The sequence below is a fragment of the Giraffa tippelskirchi genome, chromosome 9, assembly GCF_054371585.1.
Source record: "Giraffa tippelskirchi isolate mGirTip1 chromosome 9, T2T-mGirTip1v1.2.pri, whole genome shotgun sequence".
NCBI classification, from domain to species: domain Eukaryota; kingdom Metazoa; phylum Chordata; class Mammalia; order Artiodactyla; family Giraffidae; genus Giraffa; species Giraffa tippelskirchi.
Genome location: NC_137283.1, coordinates 2,275,227 through 2,301,589, shown reverse-complemented (window position 1 = coordinate 2,301,589; position 26,363 = coordinate 2,275,227). Strand labels below are relative to the sequence as shown.

Below are 26,363 nucleotides of genomic sequence, written 5' to 3'. Positions count from 1 at the left end.
GTACAAGCTCTTTTCCATAAGTCCCCTTGCCTAGCAGATCTTGACTCCAAGATTTCATCCTCAAAGAATTTCCACTAACCTCTCAAATAAGCCAGAAAGCCCTGCCAATGATCCCTGTACTTGCCTGCAGTGTCCTTATTGCCATCATTAATTACACATTTAAATATATGTTTATTTGAAAGACATTATTCCCCTCACTGTTTTCCTCATCGCTACAACCTCAACACTTAGCACAGTGCCCAGCACATGGTGGATGGGCAGCAAACGTGCTGCTTGGGGACTTCTCTGGTGGTCCACTGGTTAAGAATCTGCCTTCCAATGCGGAGCCGTGAGGTTCTTTCCTGGTTGGGAACTAAGATCCCAAATGCTGCGAGACAACAAGCCCATGCGTCATAACTAGAGAAGCCCATGCACTGCAGCGAAGACTCGGCACAGCCTTTTTTTTTTTTTTTTTTTTAATGCACTGCTGAAATGATCAGAAGAGTATAACTGGGATATCTAAACATCTCCCTTCTGTTTCCTGCCCTGTGAACTTTGGGTCAGATCCATATCACCACCCAGGCCAATGTCCACCTACCCAGATCAACTTCTTCCTTATTCTTACAGAATGCACTCTTGGGAAATGCTATCGTAAATTAAAATGAAACTTTCCATTGGTAGTACCTGGGATTTTATAGATCTACTGGTTTTTTATTCAACAGTGAACAACGCCTAGATTTAGCTTGAATCCAAGGAATACAGCTATGTTAGCAGAATTTCAGAGGTTCAAAGGCCAGACCCTCTTTGTGACATCTATTTTTCCTGGTCCCTTGGGCCTCCGCATTTTCCACAATAGAGGGTCTCCAGAGCTGCTGGACCCATCGTGAGAAGGTTACACATGATATCCCCCCATTGCATCCTACCCTGCTTCCCTGATGTGGAAATCCTTCCAGAAACACTGGAAACGCTTCTCTGAACAGTTTGAGTATCTCCTTCCCAATAGCTCCTGCTGGCTCAGTATGAACAGTGACATGCCTTTCTTCCTTTCTCTAGGTGGCTTTGATTACAATCACAGACTCACACACTATTTGCACCATTGGCTTCTGCAAGCCTATCTCATAGAGCAACACTCTCCTTGAATGTCATGAATGATCAGCAGCATCAGAGGACAAACCAGCCCTGGGTTCATTGGAAGATGAGATCACTTCCTGAAGCTCAATGGAACCCGAGGTCTCTCCTAGCTGTGGGATGCAGCTGCTGTAGTGACTGAAGACACCAGACGTGGGAGCCGGGCAGACCTGGGGTTAATTCCTCCCTCTGTCCTTGTGAACTTGGGCAAGTGATGCTTCTGTGGCCTCAGGCTCATCATCCATAAAATGAGAATCTCACGGGACTGAAAAAGGTCAGTTTTCATTCCAATCCCAAAGAAAGGCAATGCCAAAGAATACTCAAACTACTGCATAATTGCACTCATCTCACAAGCTAGTAAAGTAATGCTCAAAATTCTCCAAGCTAGGCTTCAACAGTACTTGAACTGTGAACTTCCAGATGTTCAAGCTGGATTTAGAAAAGGCAGAGGAACCAGAGATCAAATTGCCAACATCCAATGGATCATCGAAAAAGCAAGAGAGTTCCAGAAAAACATCTATTTCTGCTTTATTGACTATGCCAAAGATTTTGACTGTGTGGATCACCACAAACTGTGGAAAATTCTTCAAGAGATGGGAATACCAGACCACCTGGCCTGCCTCCTGAGAAACCTGTATGCAGGCCAAGAAGCAACAGTTAGAACTGGACATGGAACAACAGACTGGTTCCAAATAGGAAAAGGAGTATGTCAAGGCTGTATATTGTCACCCTGCTTATTCAACTTATATGCAGAGTACATCATGGGAAACGCTGGGCTGGAGGAAGCACAAGCTGGAATCAAGATTGCTGGGAAAAATACCAATAACCTCAGATATGCAGATGACACCATCCTTATGGCAGAAAGTGAAGAGGAATTGAAGAGCCTCTTGATGAAAGGGAAAGAGGAGAGAGAAAAAGTTGGCTTAAAACTCAACATTCAGAAAACGAAGATCATGGCATCTGGTCCCATCACTTCATGGCAAATAGATGGGGAAGCAATGGAAACAGTGAGAGACTATATTTTTGGACTCCAAAATCACTGCAGATGGTGACTACAGCCATGAAATTAAAAGGCACTTACTCCTTGGAGGAAAAGTTATGACCAACTTAGCAAATTAAAAAGCAGAGACATTACTCTACTAACAAAGGTCTGTCTAGTCAAGGCTATGGTTTTTCCAGTAGTCATGTATGGATGTGAGAGTTGGACTATAAAGAAAGCTGAGTGCCAAAGAATTGATGCTTTTGAACTGTGGTGTTGGAGATGACTCTTGAGAGTCCCTTGAACTGCAAGGAGATCCAACCAGTCCATTCTAAAGGAAATCAGTCCTGAATATTCATTGGAACGACTGATGCTGAAGCTGAAACTCCAATAGTTTGGCCACCTGATGCAAAGAACTGACCATTGTAAAAAACCCTGATGCTGGGAAAGATTGAAGGCAGGAGGGGAAGAGGACAATAGGGAATGAGATGGTTGGATGGCATCACTGACTCAGTGGACATGAGTTTGAGTAAGCTCTGGGAATTGGTGATGGACAGGGAGGCCTGCCGTGCTGCAGTTCATGGGGTCACAAAGAGTCGGACACGACTCAGCGACTGAACTGAACGGACTGAATGCCTGCTTCATGTAGAGAGACACACCCGGAGCATGAGGAGAGGATTAAAAAGCGAGAGTTCTCCAGTTTTCTGGCTCTGAGGGCATGGAACCCCAAGATCAAGAAGGAAACTTCTGGCATCAGTCTGCCACATTGCTATGACAACACACTATGCTCAAATCCACCTGCAGCGGAAGAGACGAGACTTCACTGTTAATTTACTAGGTTTCTCTGCACAGTTTGCTTCACTAGACTGTGCTTTTGTTGGTGCCTCCATCTGACTTGTAGGTAATACAATAAGTGAGACCCAAAAAAATAATTCCCCCATTATTTCATCTAACTCCTATTAGGATGCTTTTTCTAGATAAGCTCATCCGTCATCCCTTAATTTTTCCTTCCCGTCTGAGTTTAAAAGGCTGTAATAATCTTGTGCGGGTATATGTGCTCAGTCGCTTCAGTCGTGTCCAATTTTTTGCTACCCCATGGACTGTAGCCCTCCAGGTTCTCTGTCCACGGGCTTCTCCAGACAAGAATACTGGAGTGGGCTGCCATGCCCTCCTCCAGGGTATCTTCCTGACCCAGGGATCGAACCTAGGTCTCCTGAATTGCAGGCAGATTCTTTACCACTGAGCCACTGAGGAAGCCGGTAATGATCTTAGTCTTATTTATTCGTTCAGAGTAGTGATTCTCCATTTAGGCGATTTCGCACCCGAGGGACATATCTGTAGACGCTGTGATCAACACCACTGGGAGAAATACTACTGACGTGTGACAGCTGGAGACCGGAACCAGGATGCTGCTGCATGTTCTACGATGCATGGGACAGCCTCGTGACACAATTACCCAACCCACGTGTCAGCCCCGCCAGGCTGAGAACCCCAGGCTTGGAATCAGGCCAGTCAGCTTCTCAGCCACAAGAGAAGCTGCCCTTGAACTTGGCAGTTCAGTAGCTTCAATTCAAAGAGAAGCCCCTCCCATTAAACTTCTTTGATTCCCTCCCTCCTCTCCGGCTCTGACAAACGGCTGCTTCAAAATAGTAACATGCAAAGTCTATCTTCAACACACGGAGTCAAGAGATTCAGAGTTAAGGTTTAAAATTTCGAGGCTAGCACTCTGCTGTTAAAATAGACCAAGTCCTTAAGGTAGGTGCCAAGGTGTGAGCTGGAGACAAAGTGTCAAGCCAGGCTTTCGACTCCAGCCCTGCTGTTTTTTGGCTTTTGTGGGCTTAGGTCAGACTCTCTCTGCTATCCTGGGGTGGTTGCTGTGTGGTTTCCTTCCGACTTCTATAGAACTTCAAGAAACAAACACTGGCAATATTCAGGGCGGGCCTCAAGAGGGGAAGGCGTGAGCTATTTAAGGTTTGGAATCTAAATTTGTAAATCATATCACGGATGAAATCACTAAGATGTGGCACTTCATGCTCTAGATGCTTCACACTTACAACACACGGTTGTTCATGTCATTTGCCTGTTGAGTAGAGCGATTACTTACTAATTTTGTGAGATGCAGAAGGTAAGGCAGCAGAGCCTCAAAACACCGTACAGTGAGACCCCTAGATATGGACAGTTTCTGTTCTGAGCATGCATTTGAAAGTCCAATTTGTTAGTTAAGTCCAACGAAGTTAGCCTCGGTACTCAGATAACACAATTGGCTATATAGCACTGTACCTGTGATAGGTTTATAATACTTTTCACACAAATAATGCATCAAAAACAAAAACAAACGCAAAAAACAAAGACTACATTTTTAATCATACAGTACAGTACCTTGAAAAGTACAGTAGTTACAGTATAACATCTGGCATACAGGGCCTGGTGTCTAGGGAACAGGCAAGAAGAGTTACTGATGGAGGAGGGAGAGGAGGTGGGAGATGGTAGAGCTGAAGGGTCATCAGCAACGGGAGGCGGAGGGCGGGCTGCACCCTCCCTCACGCTCGATGTTGATGGAACACACGGTCGCATCTTTGAAAGTTGGCGACTTGAAGCTTCTTACATAACTTACAGTGTTGAGACAAAGAACAACAGACCTCAGCCCCGCCTCCACCACTTACTTTCTGAACAAGTCATGTAACTTCTCTGAGTCTCTCCTTCTCCTTCCATGACATGGAGAGAAGGATCTTTGCCTCATGGATGGACATGGCACATAAAATAGCAGCCAAGCTCAGGAGAGACCTTTCTTACATATGAACCCCTAATCAAAAGGCAAGGTCTGGGGACTTCCCTGGTGGTCCAATGGCTAAGACTCTGTGCACCCAAGGCCAGTGACCTGAGTTCAATACCTCGTCAGGGAACTAGATCCCATGCCACAGCTGAGAGTTCAAAGGCCACGATGAAGATCCGTCACAGCCAAATAAACAAACGTTTTTTTTAAAAGGCAAGGTATGTCTTTCAGTTATGAAAAAGTAAAACTAAAAAATTCTAGACCACAAATGACATGGCAGCCTGCCATGAGATTCAAGAGAATTACAAAGAGATCACCCATGATTCTTTAGCCCGGTGCCAATAAATACTATATATTGACAAGAAGACAGAAAGAAGGACTATGATACCAAAGGTGGAAGAGCCAAGGATGTGCTCAGGACAATCAGGTTGTCGTGATCAGCTAGACTGTAGCACATTCACAGGACTGCCGTCAGATGTGAAACTGGAAAAGTAGTTGGTCTGTAGAGTCAGCGATTTCCCCTAATAACAGGCATTTGGTGGCACACATCACTAAGCACCTACCTGTGCTGATGCTCATGGGTCTGCAGGTCAGCTGAGGTTTGGCTGATCTCAGTAGAGCTTGGTGGACAACACTGTTTTGCTCATGGCAGAGCCAGAGTTTAAGAGCCGAGCCAAACCAACGATGAAAAATATACTTAAGACCTTTGCTCCCGCAACATCTATTCATATTTCACCAACAAACCACGTCACGAGGGGTAGGGGAGTATCCTCCACCTGCAGAGAGGAGGCAGAGCAAAGCTATAAGGTGAAGGTATGGATGTACTGACGTAAACCCATCACAGTGGAATGAAGAATTGGGACCAATAATCAAATCTATCCAAGACTATATGAGGACAGATCTTAAAAATGGAAGTAATGAGCTGTTAAAAAAAAAAAAGTGGTCACAACAGTAAACCTTTGGAAGGAGTGAAGTATTCACAGCTGTGGCTGTCAACATGTGTGGAATAGACTGGAGAAAGGAGAGTGGATACCAGAGGCAGTTAGGGACATGCTGTGCCCGGGATGATGGGCAGGTGAGTCTCAGAGGAGGTGCTGGACATGGAAATGAGGGGCAAAGAGAAAAAGAAAATGGTTTCATTATTGGTTGACCATTAGGTGGGGAAAGTAGCTTTTGCTTTGACTCTGAAAAGAAGTCATCAGAGATCAATTTGGCAGTGGAAGGTTTCATCTTGATAGTCAGGAGGATGGTAAAGCTACTCATAATAATAGCATATCTATTTTACTGAGCAGGTACTGTTTTGTTTACCAGGTGTGGTGCTAAGAATTTTATTGGCATTCTTTTTTTAATCTTCACAATAACCCAAAGAAATAGGTACAGATTTTATCTCCATTTTTAGGATGAGGAGACTGAAGTAACCTGTCCGAGATTGCACACCTAGGAAGTAGTGGAATCAGGGTTGAGAACCCAGTGGTCATGTGCAGAATCTACACTATGTCAACATTCATTCATTTCCTCATTTTTTACCCTTCTGTATTGCTGAAATGTTCATATTTTATATCATATTTAACTACACACCAAGCTATTTCTCAGTGACCAATAAGATAGTCTGAATGGCAAGTGGAATTCTTTGAAATGCTTGAATTTTACGGTGAAAATGTGTAAGGTGATAGGGAGAACAGGAATAATGGATGTCCTGGTAACCAGAGTGGTCACAATGGACAGCAGTGACATCCACAATATTTTATGAAACAGACTTTTATTTGATCTTTCTGATTTTACTTTCCAGGGACAAATAAAATGAAGAGGTTTCCAGTAGAAATAAATACCACATAACTTTCAGAGACCCTGAATATCCATTGGAAGGACTGATACTGAAGCTGAAGCTCCAATCCTTTGGCTGCCTGATGTGAAGAGCCAGCTCATTGGAAAAGATGCTAATGTTGGGAAAGATTAAAGGCAAAAAGTGAAGGGGGCAATAGAGGATAAGATGGTTGGATGGCATCATCAACTCAGTGGGTATGAGTTTGAGCAGAGCCTGGGAGATAGTGGAGGACAGAAGAGACTGGCGTGCTACAGTCCCTGGGGTTGCAAGTCACTTCACTTCAGTGGCTCAGTCATGTCTGACCCTTTGTGATCCCATGGACTGCAGCACTCCAGGCTTCCCTGTCCATCACCAACTCCTGGAGCTTGCTCAAACTCAGGTCCACCAAGTTGGTGATGGCCTCTCATCCTCTGTCATCCCCTTCTCCTCCTGCCTTCAATCTTTCCCAGCATCAGGATCTTTTACAATGAGTCAGTTCTTCCCATCAGGTAGCCAAAGTATTGGAGCTTCAGCTTCAGCATCAGTCCTTTCAATGAATATTCAGAACTGATTTCCTTTAGCATTGATGGGCTTGATCTCCTTGCAGTCCAGGGGACTCTCAAGAGTCTTCTCCAACACCACAGTTCAAAAGTATCGGTTGTTTGGTGCTCAGCTTTCTTTATAGTCCAACTCTCATATCCATACTTGACTACTGGAAAAACCATAGCTTTGCTTCTTTTCTTCCAAGGAGCAAGGGTCTTTTCATTTCATGGCTGTAGTCACCATGTGCAGTGGCTTTGGAGCCCAAGAAAATAAAGTCTGTCACTGTTTCCAGATGCCATGAACTTGGTTTTCTGAATGTTGAGCTTTAAGCCAACTTTTTCACTCTCCTCTTTCGCTTTCATCAAGAGGCTTTTTAGTTCCTCTTGGCTCTCTCTTTGGGGTTGCAAAGAGTCAGACAACTCAACAGCAGCAGCAACAACAACAAAACTTTAAGATGTGCTTCCCTGAAGTCTCAGAACTGAGCATCCATTCCTTGACTGGGAGATGCTGCGTTCCCTGAAACTGGAAGAGGGGTGCCAGCTCACCAGGCATGTGGGGTTCATGTCTGAGTCATCCTCAGGTTACTACTCTTCTCCGCACACAACGTGGGGGATGAAGTCTCCACGCTGAAATGCTCTCTGAATCTAAAACCAGGTCACCAGGATGGCGTGCTTTCAACTCCTCCGATTCTTTCTGAGTTTTCAGCCAATCTTTGAGTCACACTGGCTTTCTGCTGCTGCTGCTAAGTAGCTTCAGTCGTGTCCGACTCTGTGCGACCCCACAGACGGCAGCCCACCAGGCTCCCCCGTCCATAGGCTTTCTGCAGGAAGCAATAAAAATAGAAAGGTGGCCAACGATTTTGCAACATCTTCTTTAATGTCTCTGCATAATACTTCTCTTCAATCAGTGGGCTTGATACTTAATTATTCCCCTTAGGAAAACCTCTTTGAGCATCTGAAATCTGAGGACTGCATTCTGGGTTTTGATACCGAGGAAGAAGTGTCCTGGAATTGCGAGTTTCAGAAACAGCACTACGGAGGTTTCTACGGGTCCCATTGAAAAAATGTAAATGGCAGGTCTTTCTGACTCTGTAGGAAGGAGTAAAAGAATGCTGTGTTTCTTTTTCTTTCTAAGAATGCATCAGCTTCTCATTTTGTCTTCTTTGATGAAGAGATAAGCCTGGCACTGTCTTGAGGAGGCCAGTAGACACCAAGGCCAGTAACAGCACCAGCCATGCGGGCTGGCACCTGTCGGTAGCACGTCAGCTAACACCTCTGACATCCCGCCTCCATTATTTCCAAAGCAAGTTTTTATTTTTCTAATACACTGCCAATTTAAAAGGTGCCAATTTTGACAACCTTCTTGCTCTTTTTAAAAGAAGGCTGGGATTGGAAAGGAGGCAAAGTTGAAGAAGATTCATCCGTGACTTGTAGAGATGATGTCATTTTAGTTTCACAAGATGCACTATTCAATTACAGATGGAAGTAAGTTTGGTTCAGAGTTCACCATAATTGCCTTAGAAAAAGAACTCAGGACAAAATGGGAAGAAAGGACAATGATGGGCTAAATTTACAAAACCTGACAGTAAATATATGAGTGTGGCCATCATGATATTTATAAGAATGACCTCTGTGACGGTGCAGAGTTTCAAAAAGAAACCACCTCTAGTGATGAGCATAAGGGGAAATAGAAGATTTTAGGCATTTAATTTCCTTGCCCTTCAGTTTCCTTCTATGTCAAGTCCAGGTAGTCATAAGTGAAGTTGCTCAGTCGTGTCTGACTCTTTGCAACCCCATGGACTGCAGCCCACCAGGGTCCTCCGTCCAGGTAGTCATAACTCCCCTGTTAATTTCTTTATGTTATTTAAAATTTGAAAGTGCTTTGAAAATTGTGTAGCACACACACTGTTAGTCACTCAGTCATGACTCTTTGTGACCCCATGGACTGTAGCCCGCCAGGCTCCTCTGTCCATGAGATTTCCCAGGCAAGAATGCTAGAGTGGGTTGCCATTCCCTTCTCCAGGGGATCTTCCCAACCCAGGGGTTGAACCCGGGTCTCCTGCATTGCATGCGGATTCTTTACCACCTGAGCTACTTTCCCCATTCACGTTGTTACAGAATACTGAGCAGGGTTTGCTGTGCTGTAAATAGGTCCTTGTTGATTACTTTACATATAGTAGTGTGTATATGTTGGACTTCCTTAGTGGCTCAGTGGTAAAGAATCTGCCTGCAATGCAGGAGATGCACGTTCAATCCCAGAGTCAGGAAGATCCCCTGGAGAAGGAAATGGCAGCCCACTCCAATATTCTTGCCTGGGAAATCCCATGGACAGAGAGCCTGATGGGGTTCATGGAGTCACAAAGAGTAGGACATGACTGAGTGACTAAACAATAACAACAACCTTTAATTTAGCTGTGTTTTAGTTCTTAGTGTGAACTTGCTAAGGATCTCATCATGAAAAATCCCCAGGACTGAGTTTTCTCCGAGTTATAATTTTCATTTAAAGTCTAAAGTGGGAGACTGCATCCTGCCTTTTCTATGCCCATTTCACACAGAACATCCTGCACCTTTGGGTGCTTGAGGGATGCTGCACGGATGGCAGCGGAGAACTCACCCTTGGCACACAGGTGGGAGCCCGGGTGGGCAGCGCTGCTCGGACCTGCGGCCAGTGGAGACTGTGGCACATGGGGGCAGGAGGCGCCGCACCTCCGACGTGTGTGACCGACACACACATATGTACACGCGCACACTTGGCTGTATACCCTAAACTCACACAACATCGTTAATCAATTGTACCCCAGTATGAAATAAAAATTACAGAAAGAAAGGTACCACCCCAGATTCTGGATGATCTACCCTCAGAAAATCAAGTAAATCAAAATAAGGTGGATTCTTCTCGAAGACTCAGCATTGCTTCCTGCAGAGACCCCACCCCTTAACCCAAAACCTGACTCATTGCAGAGTTCAAAACAGCCAAAGAGCCAAGCTTCCAGCTTCCATCTCCCTTCCATGTCTCCTTAGTTTCTTTAAAGCCAATTCTTATATTTATACCCTCTGTTTTACATGCTTTGGAAAAATAGAACTAAATCTCCATCTGTTCTAATAAACAAAACATGACAGATGACCAAAAGTGTGAAAGCCAAAACCATGTGAAAAACTGCCTAAAAGATGAGAAGCCCATTTGGAGGGAAAATATGTGGGTTGCTAGTGGGAGTTTCTCACTCTTCAGTTTTTTACATGGGCTTTTGCGAAGGGGAAAAGTTTATGAGGAGGTGAAGTGTGGCGATCTAGCCAAGAGTTCTTTAAAACTTTCTAAAAGTCAGATTGCTATTAATCTGTGGAAATGTCACTTGCAAATGTTTAAAATCCCCTCCAAACTAACCTCCAATTTAAGCTGGTTGGAAAACATGAGAAGCAAGAACAAACCAATCACGTGAAAAGGAAGACGGCAGACCCCGCGGCCGGGAGGGCGGGAAGGAGGACAGCGGCGAACGCGGTGGTTGCCGGTGAGGGGGAGGCAGCAGAAACGGCGCTTGGAATCTCCGTTTTCATCACTAGATCAGTGAGAGCAATGCAGTGCAGGCTTTGAAGTGCATCCCCACAGCTCTGAAATCCTCGTTTCTTGGTGGCACTCTTCGCAGAACTGTTCTTACACAAAATGCTGAAAATCACTGTCCCCATAAATACAGTTTATGAGTACCTTTGATGTTACAAAATAGAAAGAGGATTAGTTTAAAATTTTGCATGGTGGGATGCATGCAACTAGAGATGATCAAACTGGGTGAAGTCAGACAGAAAACGAGCTACAGGGAAGACCCAAGATAGATAATACCACAGGATATCACTCATATGGGAAATCTGAAATATGACCCAAATGAGCATATCTATGAAACAGAAATAGACACACAGACATAGAGAACAGACTTATGGTCGCCAGCTGGGAAGAGAGGTGGGGGATGGATGGACTGGGAGTTTAGGATTAGCAGAGGCAAACTATTACATATAGATGGATAGACAACAAAGTCCTGCTCTATAGCACAGAAAATTACACTCATTATGAAAGGATAATGGAAAACATATGTTAATAATATGTGTGTGTGACTGAATCACTTTGTGGCACAGCAGAAATTGACACAACACTGTGAATCAACTATACTTCAATTTAAAAACAATTTTAATGTATCATGAAGAACAAATTGCTGAAATGTATTTCTAATTGGTTTCCTTTGTCTCAATTTTGGATCAAGTTTATCAATGAGTGCATTTATTCACCAAAGGGAATTAGGAACCCACAAAAGCAGAAGTGTACACAAAACTCACTGTACGATTTGCTTTCTTGGCTTTTCTGAAATGGATCCTTAGTTGAGACTGATGGGCCACTATGTTGCTAAAGGCGGCATTTTTAGACCAAAAAAAGACATCCCAAAGGAAAATCTTTGCCAAGAATTGTTTCTTTAATCAAGAAGAAAAGTCAAGATATAATGGCAGAACAAAGTCAGATCATACACCAAAAATGTAATAAATTGAAAAAAGAAAAAGGAAAAACATGGTATATATGAGTATAATTTGTCTATGTGCCAATAATATACATGGTGATATATATATAAAACTTAGGCGAAGGACTTCATATCATGTTTTGAAAACAGAGTGATACTTCCCGGTAATTTACACAGCTCCTATAATCTAAGAAAACTCACTGCGAACCAAAATAACATAATTTGAAATATCAAATAAAAAGATAACTGAGAAAAATATTTGCAACATATAATAGATAGACTTACAGATCAATTAAAAATGAATAGCATGCTAATAAAAAATGGTTAAAGGAATTATATAGGAAGTTCACAAATGGATGAAATATAAATAGTCAATAAACATACCAAAAAGTTCAATGTATGTAAAATAAACCACAAATTCTTTTTTTAATGTCTCACTGATGGTCAACGGGACGGAGGAGAAAACCGATTTAGAAGGTTGTTTTTCATAAGAATCTAGTATCAAATAAAAATGGCATTTTAAGTCAGTAGAGAGTCCAATAGCCAAGAAATTGTAGGTCATTTGAGGGGGAAATAGTTATATTCCCTGAGTCACACAATTTTGCACACCATTTCCAAAAATAAATTTCAGATGCCTTAGAGATGTTGATTTTTAAGAAACATCAGAAAACCAGTAGAAAACTCCGTGGAAGAGTATCTGTGTAATCTTTGAATAGGAAAGGACTTACTTTAATGTGATCCTATGAATAAAAATTTCAAAAAGGAATTAAAACAACAGCACAGTGGAAAGAGTGCTTAATGACAAAATGTAGTTGACAAGTGATTGAACTGCTCACTTTCCACAGGTACTAAAATTGGAATCACTGAGAAAGAGATCATAGGAAAGGGTTCAAAGCCTCCCTCCGGCATGGTGGGAACAGCAGCCAGGCCTCCCACCCCGTCCCCTTGGTGTGTCCAGAGCCCCAGACTGGGACGAGACCCGGAAATCCTGAAATCGAAGGGCCTGTCTCACAGAGGAAGCCACTGAAGCCCAGAGACAGCGAAGGACCTGTTGCTGGTCGGATGCAAGCCAGACAGTGTGTCTCAGTTTCTGTTCTTCACGATGAGCTTTCACACGAGCCGAGACAGTCCTGAGAATCATGCTTTTCCTTCTGCCACTGGATCGCATGGAACACTCATCAGCAGATTCTGGCTTTTGGTTAAGGAAATTAGTCATACCTAGAATCAAAGTGTAACTGATAACTCATTGCCACTTTATTGACATCTTAGGTACCTGCATTTTCATCCACAGCATCTCAGGGATGAAAGGGGACTTGCTTTATGAGCCCCGACCATCCCTAAGGACCCAGATGAGGTGTAGGTCATGATTTCCCATGTATGTGTGTTGGGGTGACCGTCTCCCCACATGTCCCAGCCACTTTCTGCCCCCAGGGGGCATCCTACCCACTCATCTCTGTCCTCACACCTCTACTCAGAAGTGGCACTAGGTCCCACATGGTAAGGAGTCTGACACCCTGTCTATAGATCAGAGCTTCCAACAACCCCCTCAGAGGCTTGGATTCAATTCACTTGCTAGAGCAGCTGACAGAACTTAAGGGCTTCCCAGGTGGCATGTGGTAAAGAACACGCCTGCCGATGCAGGAGACGAAAGAGATGTGGGTTCGATACCTGGGTCAGGAAAATCCCCTGCAGGAGGAAATAGCAACCCATTTCCAGGGTTCTTGCCTGGAGAATCCCATGGACAGAGGAGCCTGGTGGCCTACAGTCCATGGGGTCTCAGAGTTGGACACGACTGAGTCAATGAGCAGGCACACATCACAGAGGCCCAGTGAATGAATCCATCACATGAAGTCATTGGCCATTGGTGATTGAACGCAATGTCTAGCCCCTCTTCCCTGCACCGAGGCTTGTGGGGAGTGGGGGTGATGAACTTTGTAATCACACATTTGGTTCCAGATCCCCACCCCACTTAGGTGAGGGCCAAAAGTCACTTCATTAACATGACAAAAGACACCGTGTGCACTCTTATCATTTAGGAAATTCCAAGGGTTTTAGGAGGTCCGTGCCAGAAAAAAGGGACAAAAACCAAGAGTGTGTTCCTTTTCCTAAATCACAGTATGACAAAGTGTATCTCACAGGCTTCAGAATGCACACTCTCAGACGGTTTTGTCTCCCACTGCTCCCAGGCTGGACCCCGTCCCTCACTGCTTCAGGATCTGACCGGTTTGGCCACACAGGGGGAACCTCTGCATTTCCCTTTCCCAGCCTGCTTGACATCCTCCCTACAAGGATGTAATCACACCGTTGAGAAAAAGCGGGTGAGAAGCTTTAGCCTGCCCTGGACTGGGGTAAGCTGTAAATTGCAGCGGTGATTTGGCAAGAAACCACATCAGTGAGAACATCTGGGCGGTTCTAATCCTAGCCAGAAGGACTGAGGGACGGTGGCCACCCCTGGGCCCACTCAGCCAAGCTGGGCGCAGCATCTGCTGTTTCCCCGCCCGCCTTAATGTCACTGACCTCATTTTGCTTCCCCGCCTACTTTTACTGACATTGCACAGAAGCGCCGGGACTCTGAAAGTGAGTGGAATGTGCCCCTGTGCCGTGGGGCCAATGGTTGTCGGGCACTAACCTTAATCCTGAAAAATCACTATTGTACCATTTACATTTGTTGGTATGATGGTGCAATCCCAGTGGTCTGCTCACGGTCACTGCCAAAATCCCCCATGGGAGCTGACCTCTGGAGACAGTCAACAAAGTGCAACCATTTAAACGCAGACTTATTCCACCGAGAAGCAAGGACTCTGGAGTGGTAGTTTGCTGCTGTTCAATCGCTAAGTAATGTCCGACTCTTTGCAACCCCGTGGACTGCAGCATGCCAGGCTTCCCTGTCCTTCACTATCTTTTGATTTTGCTCAAACTCAAGTCCATTGAGTCATTGATGTTATCTTATACCGTCTTATCCTCTGCTGCCCCCTTCTCTGGAGGCTGTCTACCAACTCCCATCCTTCACTGATGGAGGATCATACCCGGGGATTTGACTTTTTGGAGAACCTCCAGGGCTTGGGATCATGCCCTCAGCTATGGCAGAGCTGATAGAAGTGCCTTGTGGAATGGGAATTTTCTGCAGCTGATTCTGAGTGTGTCAAGGCTATATGAACTAGCCACTGACGGTGTCTGCTGGATAATATGGGAGAGAAAAAAGGAAAAGGGCAGAGTTAACAAGAAATAAGATCTGATCTCCTCCCAAGTTTACAAGAATATCTATATGCCCCTGGGCTTCCCTGGTGGCTCAGACAGTAAAGAATCTGCCTGCAATGCGGGAGACCTGAGTTCGATCCCTGGGTTGGGAAGATCCCCTGGAGACGGGGACAGCTACCCGCTCCAGTCTTCTTGCCTGGAGAATTCCATGGACAGAGGAAACTGGCAGGCTACAGTCCATGGGGTCGCAAAGAGCTGGACATGACTGAGCAACTTTCGCTTTCATACACCCCTAGAAGAACTTAAAATTCATCCATTTCATGTAGAAAACAGATTGATGTTTGCCAGGGAGAGAAGGAATTGAGGGAGGGGTGGAGTGGGAAGTTGGGGTTAGCAGATGTAAACTTTTATATACAGAATGGATAAGTAACAAGGTCCTACTATATAGCACAGGGCACTATTCAGTATCCTGTGACAAACCAAAATGGAAAAGAATATGAAAAAGAATGTATATGTGTATATAACTGAGTCACTTTGCTGAACAGCAGAAATTGATAAAATATCGTAAATCAACTATATTTTAATTTAAAAAAATCACACAAAATAAAATTAATCCATTTAATTACTGTTCATTGAAAGCCTACTATGATTCCCACACTGAAGTATACAAATGAGCACAATAGTCATTGGCCTTATGAAGTTTACCTTCTAGAACAAGTAAGTGCTAAACAAATGATGCCATCCAGAGAGTCAGAGAGGCTGGAGAAGGGAGATGAGCGTGAGCTGGACTAGCAGGAGGGCTTCCTGGAGGAGGTGGGCTTTCTGCCCTCCTTGAATAGGATTGAAGAGGACTAGACAGTGAAGGAAGCTTGAGTACTGATTGTTCCCCTAAGTGACAGCTTAGGGTGACTCCACCATGTCACCACATGGGAGTCTAGCCCCTCCTGGGTTCTGGCTGTCCCTGAGAGGGGGTTCTCTGATGTTCTCCACCTGAGGTCTCTGCTCAGACCCTGGAGATGACTGATGCTGCCTCTATGGGCCTCAGTCCTGGTGCTTCCAAGTTCTTCCTGCTTGACAGCTCATTGATCTGGTTTGTGGATAGAGGGCTGGAGGTGGGACTTTGAACCCACTTTGCTTACTGTTTTTGTTGAGAAGCAACATTTCAGCCTTGAGAAACACCTCCAGCTAGTCCCGAACTGGCAAGTAGAACCTACATTAGCCTGCCAGGCTGCCTCTTGCTGTCATTTATAGATGCTCAGAACCTCATATGGAGATTAAATATGGGGTGATCTGGTACCCATGTCACATCTGTGTCTGCCACTTCTTTTTTGAGCATTGTGTTGAAGTTTCTGGTGCCGCCACGTCGCTTTTTCTCAAAGTCACTAGCATGTTCCTGTCGACCCTGAAGGTGCGAGACCCAGGCGTGTCAAACCAGCTTCTAAAGGTGACACCCACCCATCCTGCCCTGTCACTCTTAGCTGCTGTGATTGCCTGTCACACAGACTCTTTAGCACCCAGAAAACCTCATAGGGTACCCTCTCCTTCCACCCCTGGTCTGGTCTCAGAGGAGAGAGGTGGCTCGTCCTAGGGATGGCAGAGCACAGCAGGCCTGCCTGGGAGAGACGGATGGTAGCCCTGGCCACCACTGGCCGCTTGGCCAAACCACAGCAGCAGCATCCTACTAATCTCTCCTCCTTTCCCAGCTCCTGCTGGATAAACCTGAATCCTTCCTGGCCAGGACCTACAAGCCTTGTCATGACCTGGCCCCCCCACCTCTATGGTCTCCCCTTGGACCACTGCCCCATCCCTCATTCTGCTCCAGCCGCTCCTCCATCAAACCAGGACATTCCTGCCTGGACACTTTGCACTTTCTGGTCTCTCTGCCTGGAACACTCTTCCCCAGATGCCTGCGCAGCTCACTCACTCCCTGCTTCATCCAAGTCTCTGTTCCAATATCATTTCATCCAAGAGTTTCCCTTGCATGTGTGCGTGCTCAGTCACTTCAGTTGTGTCTGATTCTTCGGGACCCCACGGACGGTAGCCCCCCAGGCTCCTCTGTCCATGGGATTCTCCAAGCAAGAATACGGGAGTTGGTTGCCATGCCCTCCTCCATGGGATCTTCTCGACCCAGGGATCCAACTCACGTTTCTTATGTCTCCTGCACTGGCAAGTGGGTTCTTTACCGCTAGCGCCACCTAGGAAGCCCCTGGCATCCCTTGAGCCCCCATAATCCACAGCCCCTCCCCCTGCACTCCATCTCCTTGAAGCCCCCAGACTCCATCACGTGCTCTCCCCAGCGTTATCGTGTGCTACCTGTTGCTTGTTTGGCCCCATCAGGGACTTTGCCACTTCCACTCACTGTTCTGTCACCGGCACACAGAACAGGGCTTGTCACAAAGTAGACCATCAATAGATATCTGCCAATGATTAAAACAATAGGAATTTAGTGAGTGCGTGCATGTGAAAGGGACTAACCCTAGAGACATGACAACCTGAACATTAAATATTTGCAAATTTACCCATACAGATGTCCCTCCAAGGCCTGACTGCAATAGAATTTTCAACCAATCCTGACAAAGGCAATTGTCAATTGAATCTTCTAGAGAAAATGACCTATCATATTAATATTTAGGGAACTGTCCATTAAAACAGTAATAAGATTTTCCAACTCTTTTAGTCACCAAGGCTGGGACAGCTGGCACTGCAGTAGGAAGTGGACAGGGCAGTATTTACCCCACTGGCTACAGTGTGCATACACTCAGCTTCACTAGCTAATTAGTATTTATGAAAAGTTCAGAATATGCAGTTTTTGAAATGTTATAGCCAAAGAATACTTATCCATATGGGATCTCTTCTTTTCCAGACAAAAGAACAGGGTAAATAAGATGTGTTGAGTACAAACCAATTTTTAGTTAAGGAATTCTACAACCTGGAAATTTGGATCCCCAAACATTACCTCTAGGTAGCAAGATTTAGAGTCACTTTATTTATTTTCCTTTTACTTTCCTGTGTTTTCTAAATGCTTTGTAAGGAATTTGCATGGATTTTTCACTTTTTTATTATGCATGCATTACATGGGAAATTGAAAAAATACTAATAAGCAAATATAAAAAAGAATAAATAAAAATCATCTCTTTTATTATTAGTAATAACATCATGATCATAATGGTTGATTTTAATAATAAACAGTAATGCATTTTCTTGATGCTGGAACATGCCCAGCTACAATCTAGACTTCTGACTGTATTAAAATAAATCAGTTGTTTTCAAACTTTTCCCTATATTTTGTAAAAATGGAGACCTCGAGGGCCAAAAGCACAGAGGAAAATCTGTAAGAGGAATTACTTCTTTTATCATGAGACTGTCTCTCTACAAGGTGGATTTATAAAATCTGAATCACAGAATCTTTTGGTGAATGCTACAATAAAAGAATAACCCGTTTCTATCTTCTTTGGGGCTAGACTGTGGAAATCTTGTCACATGACAGTCAGAATTGTCAAACAAGTAAGGACCTGGTAATTGAGCGGTATCTTAAACTAATACTTTCCTAAGATATCCCCTAATGTGAAGGCTACAAAATTAAACACTAAACTCACAAGCACCATAGCCTTTTCTGTGAAAACCATAATTGAAAATATGTAAAATACATAAAGGAAATACAATTGAAGACATTAATCCAGTTCCAGTAGCATCAAGTAAGACAACACAGCGGAGTGGTCTACCCTAAATGTGTCCGACCTCTGGGCGTAAAATCTAAACATCTCCAGAGAGGAGCTTCCCTGGTAGTCTAGTGGTTAAGACGTCCCTTCCGATGCAGGGGAGGTGAGTTTGATTCCTGGTCGAGGAGCTAAGACCCCACATGCCTCGAGGTCAAAAATCCCAAACGCAAAACAGAAGCAATATTGTAACAAATTCAATAAAGACTTTAAAGATGATCCACATTAAAAAAAAAAAAATCTAAAAAAGTAAAATAAAAATCTACAGAGACACAACAGAAGTCTTAAATAAATGGAAAGATCGTGATAATTTTGGATACTGTAGCAAACAATACTTTCCAAAATGTCTGTAACACAATTTCCCTTCTCCCATGATCTTTCTTCAGTGATAATTTTGGATACTGTAGCAAACAATACTTTCCAAAATGTCTGTAACACAATTTCCCTTCTCCCATGATCTTTCTTCAGTGATGCTTAAAAGCCCCTTCCACTGAGATGAGAAGTCTTTGTTTGTTTGCCTTGAATCTGGGGGCACCTATCTGGTGGTAGCAAGGACACTATGTGACCTCAGAGATGAGGTCACAGAGGGCACACGTGCTCAACCCCCCTTGCCCGGTGCGCTACGTAGTGTGGGCATCCCCTCCAGCCGTTGAGATGAGACACTCAGGAGTCAGGCTTAGATTCTTTCCTCCCTCACCCTTACCTCTGCTTCCACCAGCCCAGCGTCGAGTCCTGCCAGCTCTGTCTCCAAAACGCAACTCCTGTTCCTCCACCCATTGCATTACCTCCACTGAAGTCACCTTCATCCAAACCACGCCTCCTCGCTAAGCCTACTAGCCTCATTTCTCTTCCTGCTGATTCTAAACCGCTGTTGACACATCGGTGAGAATAACCTTCACTGATATAAAGCAAATCAACTTCATCCTGTTTAAACAGCCCAGTGAGTTTCCATGCAGTTAGAGTTCCATCATAGTAATCTTAGAAGTGACCCAGAAGGCCCCCTGTGAGCAGCCCTTCCTCACGCCCCCAGCCAGGTTCCCCTCCTCTAACCCAGCCTGCTCCACCCTTCGCAGCCCAGCTCTCTGGGCATACCAGGCACCCACCTAGCACAAGGCCCCCTCTCTCACGCTATTCCTTTTATACAGATCACCTCTCACTCCTCAGCTGTGTTCCAGATCCTGCTCATTTTTCATATCTGTGCTGAAATATACAGAGGAGCCTGGCAGGCTACAGTCCACGGGGTCACAGAGAGTTGGACACAGTCGAAGCGACTTACCATGCAGGCAGCTGAAATGTTGCCTCCTGGAAGAAGCTTTCTCCATGCCCTAAACTAAATGAATATCCTGCACTGGACCCTTTAGATGGGCCACTCCAGGTTCACACCACCCTTGTTCTACTTGGAGAGCACAGGCATGCTAACTGCTTTGCTGACTCCCTTGAAGCTAAGGTTCTGGCTGCTGGCATGGTTCTACCAGGCAGTGTCTACTGGCACCATCATGAGAGCATGAGGTTTCTCTGTACCATCTCAGTTTTCAAATTCCTGACAGTGAAGTGGGAGAGGGTATAGTGACCGTAGAGGTCATGGGGATCTCTTGATTTGGCTTCCTGAATCATGGATCATGGTCTTGGGTATCCACTAGGCGGCTTTCTAGCAGTTCAGAGGCAGTTTCACTGGATACCTAGGTGGGCAGCAGTGAGTTCTTGATTTTGGTGACATTCCATGCTGGTGGCCCACTGGGGTCAGCTCTGCAGTGTCTGGGAGACACTCCTGAAGACCCAGAATTCAACTGCTCCTTCAACTCTTCCAGTGATTTCTACAAAGACCCAATTCTTTGTATTAATCTACATCCAGCTTACTTCTGCTTTATTGATTATGCCAAAGCCTTTGACTGTTTGGATCACAACAAACTGTGGGAAATTCTTAAAGAGATGAGAACATCAGACCACCTGACCTGCCTCCTGAGAAACTTGTATGCAGGTCAAGAAGCAACAGTTAGAACTGGACATGGAGCAACAGACTGGTTCCAAATCGGGAAAGGAGTACGTCAAGGCTGTATATTGTCACCCTGCTTATTTAACTTATATGCAGAGTACACCATGCAAAATGCAGGGCTGGATGAAGCACAGCTGGAATCAATATTGCTGGGAGAAATATCAATAACCTCAGATGTGCAGATGACACCACCCTTATGGAAGAAAGCAAAGAAGAACTAAAGAGCCTCTTGATGAAAGTGAAAGAGGAGAGTGAAAAATTTGGCTTAAAACTCAACATTCAGAAAACAAAGATCATGGCATCCGGTCCCATCAATTCACGGAAAATAAATGGGGAGACAATGGAAACAGTGACAGACTTTATTTTGGGGGGGCCTCCAAAATCACTGCAGGTGGTGACTGCAGCCATGAAATAAAAGATGCTTGCTCCTTGGAAGAAAAGCTATTACCAACCTAGACAGCATATTAAAAAGCAGAGACATTACTTTGTCAACAAAAGTCCATCTAGTCAAGGCTGTGGTTTTTCCAGTAGTCATGTATGGATGTGAGAGTTGGACTATAAAGAAAGCTGAGCGCCGAAGAATTAATGCTTTTGAATTGTGGTGTTGAAGAAGACTCTTGAGAGTCCCTTGGACAGAATGGAGATCCAACTAGTCCATCCTAAAGGAAATTAGTCCTGAATATTCATTAGAAGGACTGATGCTGAAGCTGAAACTCCAATACTTTGGCCACCTGCTGTGAAGAACCGACTCACTGGAAAAGACCCTGATGCTGGGAAAGATAAAAGGTGGGAGGAGAAGGGGACGACAGAGGATGAGATGGTTGGACTGCATCACCAACTCAATGGACATGAATTTGAGTATGCTCCTAGAGCTGGTTATGGATAGGGAAGCCTGGCGTGCTGCAGTTCATGGGGTCACAAAGAGTCAGACACGACTGAGCAATGGAACTAAAGCTTAAAATACCTAGGTTTGTTTTTTTTTTTCTGTTTCATACACTGGACCCTGACTGATATAATCTGCCTTTTGAACTCTTTCAGAATCCTTATTGCAATTTGTCATTTGGTCTTTATTTGTGGGGTACTTTATTTCTATCTGGGTCACTGCTATGTCCCCAGCACCTAGCACAGAGCCTGCTCTACAAGAGTAGATGAATAAATGTTGGCCAAACCAATATGAGAATTTAGCACTTTCAAATGTGTGGGTAATTCACTTGTCAGCTGATTGCAGAGATAATTAGACTCATATCACAATTATCTCCTACATCTTTAAACAACAACAGAATTGCAAAGTGTCTAAAAGGAATACAAATACATTTCTGTTTTTCTCAAGTACGGAATACTTAGAGTGGCAGCCTGCAGCCCTAATAAGAGAGATGGTCCTGGAGAGCTGATTAAGAAACTCCATAAATTATAGAGTGGAAAGTGGTACAATTACTATGGAAAACAGTACAGTGATTCTTCAAAAAAATAAAAATAAAATTACAATATGATACAGCAGTTCCGTTTCTGGGTATGTACCTAAAAGAATTCAAACCAGAATCTCAAAGAGATATTTCTGTTCCCATTTTCATAGTAGCATTATGCATAATAGTTAAAATGTGGAAGCAACCCAAATGGCCATCAGAAGATGAAGAGATAAGCAAAACATGATGTATACATCCCAGGAAATACTCACTTTTTAAAAGGAAGAAATTTCTAACGTAGGCCACCACATAGATGAACCTTGAGGGTATTATGGTAAGTGAAATAAGCCGCCAGTCACAAAGAGGCAGATATGATATGATTCCACTTCTATGAGGTACTTAGTGTGGTCAAAATCAGAGATAGAAAGTAGAATGGTGGTTGCCAGGGGCTGGGGCTGGGGATGGGAAGGTATTATTTATTTAATGGATAAAGAGTTTCAGTTTTGCAAGGTGAGAAGAGCTGTGGATATAAATAGTGATGATGGTTACATAACATCATGAATGTGTTCATACCAATGAGCTGTGTAGTGTAAATGGATGAGATAGTTAATTTTATCTTATCTGGACAAGGAACAATGGTTCCAAATCGGGAAAGGAGTACATCAAGGCTGTATATTGTAATCCTGCTTATTTAACTTATATACAGAGAACATCATGCGAAATGCCGGGCTGTATGAAGCACAGCTGGAATCAAGATTCCCAGGAGAAATATCAATAACCTCAGATATGCAGATGACACCACCCTTATGGCAGAAAGCAAAGAAGAACTGAAGAACCTCTTGATGAAAGTGAAGGAGGAGAGTGAAAAAGTTGGCTTAAAACCCAACATTCAGAAAATGAAGATCATGGCATCTGGTCCCATCACTTCATGGGAAATAGATGGGGAAACAGTGGGAACAGTGGCTGACTTTATTTTTGGGAGGCTCCAAAATCACTGCAGATGGTGACTGCAGCCATGAAATAAAAGATGCTTACTCCTTGGAAGAAAAGCTATGACCAACCTAGACAGCATATTAAAAGGCAGAGACATTAGTTTACCAACAAAGGTCACCTAGTCAAAGCTGTTGTCTTTCCAATAGTCATGTATGGATGTGAGAGCTGGACTATAAACAAAGCTTAGCGTGGAAGAACTGATGCTTTTGAGCTGTGGTGTTGGAGATGACTCTTGAGAGTCCCTGGGACAGAAAGGAGATCCAACCAGTCAATCCTAAAGGAAATCAGTCCTGAATATTCAGTGGAAGGACTGATGTTGAAGCTGAAACTCCAATACTTTGGCCACTTGATGGGAAGAATCAACTCACTGGAAAAACCCTGATGCTGGGAAAGATTGAAGGTGGGAGGAGAAGGGGACAACAGAGGATGAGACGGTTTGATGGCATCACCGATGCAATGAACATGAGTTGTAGTAGGCTCTGGGAGTTGGTGATGGACAGGGAAGCCTGGCGTGCTGCAGTCCATGGGGTTCCAAAGAGTCGGACATGACCGAGTGACTGAACTGAACTGATGTGTATTTTACCACAATAAAAAGGGGGTAAAGAAAAAATAAAAATAATAAAAAACAAATTTTAGAAAAGAAACTTCATACATGAATTTTCTTCAAATCTGATCCAACCTCATGCCCACTTGATCGAGAGACTTAGGCTCACTGGAAAAGGACAAGCAACGCAGCAACCTTGACAACTCCAGTTATGCTGTCATTAAATACAAAGGCTGCTCTAGGTTGGTTGGGTCTCGGTGTAAGATCTACAAGTTCTCAGGTCAGAAAGAAACTTTGATGTTGGACCAAAGAGTCCAACCTCAAGTGTGAGATCTGAAAGAAAGAAGGAGTTAATTCACCCTTCCTTTCAATCACTGGGCTGTTTTGTTTTTTTTTTTTTTAACTGGATCTGAATGCTACAGAGGATCATAACAGCAGATGAGCATTAGCATACGTCGGTCCAACCCCAGCGACCTCCACAAAGCATCAGGTTCAGGCTGGCGCTGCAGCATGGGGCCACAGCGTGGGCTTCGCGCCACACCAGCCTGGATGCAAATGCCTCTGCTGCTTAGGAGCTGAAAAACCTTGAGAAGCTCGTTCAGTTTCCTCATTTATAAAACAAAAATCCTAATCATCCATATGACAAGTCACAGGGTTTGTCTCTGGGGTTTACATGGAATCACATGTTTAAAATACTCAGCATAGAATTCAGAACATGCCTTATGTGTGCTTGACAAATAACTATTATTTTTACTGCTTAATGAATTTATTTTCCCTTCCCTCCATTACAGAAGGTGACATCTAAGCCATCTATTCTGAACTTGGAAAAGGATTCATTAGTTCTGTTGTTACACTGTTTTTCCCAAGTGCTTCTGTTGAAGTAACAATGTCCAAAAAATGTACAGTATCATCAAGAAATCCCCATTTTCCAGTTTGTGAGATGTTCATCCCTACTCATGTCTTTTTGAGCCAAACCCACTTCTCTTATCCCAGAGCTGTCCCCTTCCAGGGGTGATCAGCTAGAATACTTCAACCACTATAGTAATCAGTCCAGAGTTCAGTATCCCAATACTGTTAATAGAACACCTTTTCTGGAATTGATACGGGTGTGAACAAAAGGTTTCCATTCTCAGCTCCTGTATGCTGCAGAGGCGGTGTGTGCTGGGAGATGCCTCACAGCCACCATCTTTTCTGTCTGAAAATAAGGTCACACATAAGGAGAAACACTGATGAGACAGAGAACACGTCCATGAGTTCAGCAGATCCAGACTTCTTTGACTATGATCTGTCACTTTCAGACACTGCTTTAGAGAGTCAGTGAAGACTTTCTTCATTTTGGTCTCAGCTAGATTGAGTTCAATTGGATGCGTGTCACTTCCACCAGAAACAATCGTGACTCATACACACACTGAGTCTGGGGTGGTGTTGTTGTTCAGTCTCTAAGTCATGTCCAGCTCTTTGCAAACCCATCGGCTACAGCGTGCCAGGCTTCCCTGTCCTTCACTATCTCCCAGAGTTTGCTCAAAGGCACGTCCATTGAGTCAGTGATGCTCTCTAACCATCTCATCCTCTGTCATCCCCTTCTCCTCCTGCCCTCAATCTTTCCCAGCATTAGGGTCTTTTCCAATGAGTCAGCTCTTCACATCAGGTGGCCAAAGTATTAGAGCTTCAGCTTCACCATCAGCCCTTCCAATGAATATTCAGGATTCATTTCCTTTAGGAGGGACTGGTTGGATCTCCTTGAAGCCCAGGGGACTCTCAAGACTCTTCTGCCACAGTTTGGGGTACCCTCAGAAATAGACCCTGAGACAAGAATTCAAGTACAAGTACTTTATTTGGGAGATAATCTCAGGAAATACAATTAGAGAGTGGACAAGTGGGTCAGTAAAGGGAAGAGATCCAATAAGCAATTCCAGAAGCTAGAAATGGTGATAATTGAGCCCGTTATCACTGCAGGCACCTGGAGTTTAATGACACTGAGGAAGTTTGAGGTCCAGTGCGGCCGATGAGCCTCTAAGTGATTGCACCTCACAGGCAAGTGAACCAGGGTATTTACAGGTCAGTTTCCATTAGTCATTGGTTATAGCCTGGTCTGGACGTGTTCATTCTCTAATATTGACCTATCTTCTGCATATTTACCAGGAACTGTCTGCCAGATTCAGCCCTTAGGTGAAAGAGAGGCAAATGCTGCTGCAGAGATGAGTCTGTGGCACCACCGAGTGAGACTCCAGGGCACCAGCTATGAGCACAGTGGTCAGGGCCTCCCTGGTGGTCCAGTGGCTAAAGATTTACCTACTAACGCATGGGACGTCGGTTTGATCCCTGGTCTGGGAAGGTCCCACTTGCCAAGGGGCAACGAAGCCCTTGTGCCACAATTACTGAGCCTGTGAGCTGCAGCGACTGCAGCCCACTGCCTAGAGACCAAGATGCATGGCAGGAGAAGCCACTGCAATGAGAAGAACAGCATGTGCCCCACAGCTGGAGAGCAGTGCCCGCTCGCAGCCACTGGAGAAAAGCCCACGAGGAGCACTGAGGACCCAGGACAGCCAGAAATAATTAACCAATCAAAAGCACAGTGGTCAGGAAAAAAATGCAGAGAAAGCCCAGTGTCATGTAAGCTTACATGCATACTCGGAGGGCTTAAAGGGGGGTTGCCCTATCTTGTTTACTATCCCAACACCTTCCACTAGGTTACTAACAGGAATTCTTATCCGTGTTTTGCCAGGGAGGAAATCAGACATCGAGAGATTCCATAAGTTGGGAAAGCACACAGAGATATTAGACAAGAAGCTTCAAGCCTGAATTTTCTAACTCC

At 44.4% G+C, this 26,363-nt stretch overlaps 1 long non-coding RNA gene across 1 annotated transcript; it reads right to left on the bottom strand.

Moving 5' to 3' along the window:
- Nucleotides 1–15,503: 15,503 nt before the first annotated feature.
- LOC145520489 (uncharacterized) lies at nt 15,504–19,162 on the bottom strand. Its single transcript, XR_014064508.1, has 3 exons — nt 19,033–19,162; nt 17,213–17,316; nt 15,504–16,301 (listed from the first exon to the last, which is right to left on the bottom strand). It is a non-coding gene; the product is annotated as an uncharacterized LOC145520489 (long non-coding RNA).
- Between the last annotated feature and the right edge of the window lie 7,201 nt (nt 19,163–26,363).